We start from the raw sequence: 3,747 nt of genomic DNA, 5'->3' as shown, positions 1-3,747 counted from the left end.
CTGAAGTCCAATTCTAACTTGTTTGCTATGTGGGTGTTTGGATGAAGAGGTAAGGCTTTGGAGGCGTGGAGAATGGACAAGGGAGGGACAAGATCTGCAGAATAATTAGTTGTTACATAATGTTTGTGTGTGTGGTTATATCTCTCACAGGCTCCGCCCTCTGCTGGACTCTATGGATACTACCCTCTATGCAAGCATTCTCCCACTGAGACTTCTATAGACGTAGCCGGCCTTGGGCGGGCCTACCTGAATGCGCGCGCATCACACCGTATAAAAGGAGGCCTCGCCTCCTGACTATCATCCTTTTCTCTTCAGCAGCGGAAGTGATTCCACGAGAGACTGAGACGTTTGAAAGAAGAAGAAAGAGTTATCATTAGTGATGGCAAAATGAAGCTTTGAATGAAGCATCGAACCACTTGGACAATTGTGTCGGAAATAGGTTCATTTCTCGAAGCTTCAGTTACAGCGACCTCTCCTGGCGAAGTGCAAGGCTGCAGTGGGTTTAACGTATCTTTGCCTTGAAAAATATTCGATGCACACACACACTAAGACTGAATATCATGTTCTATTTGCAATTAAAGATTGATAATTGTGTGTATTGGGTTATTGAGAAGAGACTAGAGAGTGATAGACATATTTTTGGGAGGAGAGGGCCTTTTATCAGTCATTAAAGTATTAAAGTTGAAAAGCAATGATTAAAAGTTTAACTATTCCGGGCTTTGAACCAGCTGCGCGGAGGACATCGCTGGATCCTGGCCGCCGGCTCTACCCACTGGGCTATCTATTCCTTAGACCATTCAAGTGTTTTTATATTACTCATTTTCTTTTTGTTCACAACTTCTCCACATTTCGAAGTGTTTCACGAGCCAGAACGACCTATCTTTCTTCCTGGCTTGCTCTATAATGATCCAATTCAAATGCAATGCCAACAACAACTCAACAGCAACAACGCAAACTACGACAACAACCCACACATTGCGCATTGTTTAGAGCGGTGTTGAAGTGTTGAAGCGCTCAAATTTGAAACTGTTTCAACCTGTCACCTGTCAGAATCGAGACGAGGCAGTGCATTGAATCGCCTGATTGGACCGCGAACCAGTCAAGTTATTCATTCAGGAAATGAAGCAGTTGCTGGTTCGGACGTCACATGTCACGTGATTTGAAGCAGTTGCTGCTTCGGACGTCACATGTAACGTGATTTGAAGCAAGCTTCGAAGCACTGCTTCTATGGAATAGGAAGTCCAGGGTTGAAGCTCCGTTCGAAGCTTCAGTGTCAAACTGCCATCACTAGTTATCATACCTCCAGGGAGTCGCCACTGCTAGAGACCCGGGCCTGTCCTTCGTGCCCTGGCTGAAATAGCGGCCGCCGATCCCCACCACCTTGCTTCGAGTGGTTGGGGGACCAGGATATGGCCGAGGCGGTGCCATTCACGTTCGCCATTCCTTCCGGGTCTGGCGTCCATGGAAGTCCACCATCCAAGGCTGTACTCTCCCTGGATGATGATCATGGCGGCGGGTGTCTGGGCTACTCACTTATTGCTAGAGATGCCCCCGCCTCACCAGGTCAGAGCGATTATTGGGCCGCAAGGCCGAATAAGTAGCTTGGTCCACGGGCCTGGCCCTAGGCCCGGTTCCCCCGGGGACCGGTGCTCGGTGGCTTCACGTGATATAGGTTCAACCCTACTTCATCACAGGCCGCCACCGCTGCCCGCCGTGTGATGTCCCTGGGATATCACGCCGCGTGGCACTTTCCAAAGAGGATCGTGTTGATCTCCTGGGCCCCGTGTTTACGGAAGGGCTCTTTGGATCGATCTCCTTGCTCACGGGATGAGGAATAGTCGCAGCGTAGCTGCTTCTTGCCCATCCCCAGCGGAAGAAACACTGTCCTACACTCCCCGCCCCTGCTGTAAACCCCAGTATAGGGAGCCAGCAGGTGGGCGTGTGCACGTGAGTGGAATAAACCGAGTGCTGTCAAAGCACTGTGCGGGTTCAAGAGACGCTATTGCCGGCGTGCTGTTGTCAGAAAACACACCTTGCCTGGTATAATAGCTCCGATTAATGCATTTCACCATTGCAATGGGAAATACAGCATTAATACGTGGGCGCGCGGCCCTCGTGAGATTGGCCGCGGTGCGTTCAGGGACCCCCGCAGGAGAACGGTGGTTTACATTTGTAAACTCTAGTTCTGGAGTGAGGTGTGTGTGTGTGGGAAAAATGCATTCAGTAAAGACTATTGCATTTATCCCAGAGTAAGAGTCATTTCTCTCCACAATTCCACTTTTTCCCCATAATGTCCGTACGGAGATCCCGTGCCCGCGGCGCCCCTCCACCTCTTCGGCCCACCCCGTGGAACCGGCGTGCCGGTGTTATGCCGTAGGTTGAAGCCTTGCCGTGGATTTGAAGCCCTGTTCGCGGGGACGCGCAAAGGTGACGTCATCGCCTTGTATTGAGCGTTCGCCGTTTTTTTCACCCTTTTCAAAGCTTTTTTCTCTCTTTGAATGATATATCAGATTAAACAGCAAACGGCTGAATAAATAATGTGCATACAATTGCGAGGAGGCTCGTTTTAAGGACACGTTTTTCAGATATTTCACAATCTTCGTATTGGAATAAACTTCAGTTTTTGAGTGTATAGTCCCACTCTGTTATGTTCCTCCTTCCTACAGAACAGACAATGACAAGATAATATGTGATTTGTCAATAGTCCTATTTCTTAAAACCTTCTCTGTTGTTTAAGTGTCTGATAACCACGAATAGTAAGCAATGATATAACAGTAATGATATCACATGATCATGTCAGACACTGTGTTATTTTCAATCAAGAAAAGATAATGTGTTCAAACTGGCTTCACTCACTTGAATTGCTCCTTTGAATATCATTTTTATATATCCCTACTTAACACATGTTTGTATTGTAATGCCACTCATATTTTTTTTTAATTGTATTTTAAGGTGACATTGAATGCTTTGAAACAGGGCCGGACTGGGACAATAAGTCAGGCTGGGAATTATACACCCAGCCAGGCCACTACCAGTTTTCTTTTGTGCCATTTTCCTTGATTTATTTGTCAATATTTACAGCGTTGCTGCCCATAGTGATAGCCCTAAACTTTAAATCTACTACCCCAGAATAAACATATGGACATGGGTCACTATTTAAAAAAAAATTGCAAATCTATTTAGGAACCTATCCATGTGAACATATTTTAAGTGGAGGTGGACCTCAAATCCTCTAGGTGGGTCCGGGGGCATGCTCCCCCGGTAAGATTTTTTTTTTAATGTTGGACTTAAATGCATCAATCTGGTGCACTTTGAGGGGGAAATAAAGAGACTACACCCATATGAAACAGAACTGTATACATTTAAATAATCATAAAATCATGAGAACATGGCCATAACCAATAACATACCATATCCAATATGAAAAAACACTGAAACTTGTTTATTTATTTGTTTTTGGTTCATTTATAGTTGTGAGTGTGTCTGGGCTCCTGAACCAGCCTCACCTGTCTCCCCCCTCTCCCCCCTGCTCCTCTTTGAGGCAGAAGCAAAGACTAGTTTTAGCTCTCAACAAGTTTTAAAAGTGTATCTTGCCTTTTTTCACCTAGTTAACTTTTTTTAATTTATTCATGCATTTTACTAATCACCTCTCAAATGGAAATATGTGTTTACATAAATGGTGACCAAACCGTTTGAGACCCACAGAGAACTTAGACTAAGTTAACTATCTAAACACTTTACCTCACC

This window comes from Gymnodraco acuticeps, unplaced genomic scaffold, assembly GCF_902827175.1.
Source record: "Gymnodraco acuticeps unplaced genomic scaffold, fGymAcu1.1, whole genome shotgun sequence".
In the NCBI taxonomy this organism is placed as follows: Eukaryota; Metazoa; Chordata; class Actinopteri; order Perciformes; family Bathydraconidae; genus Gymnodraco; species Gymnodraco acuticeps.
The sequence above is the reverse complement of the archived record's forward strand: the minus strand, read 5'-3'. Positions refer to the sequence as shown.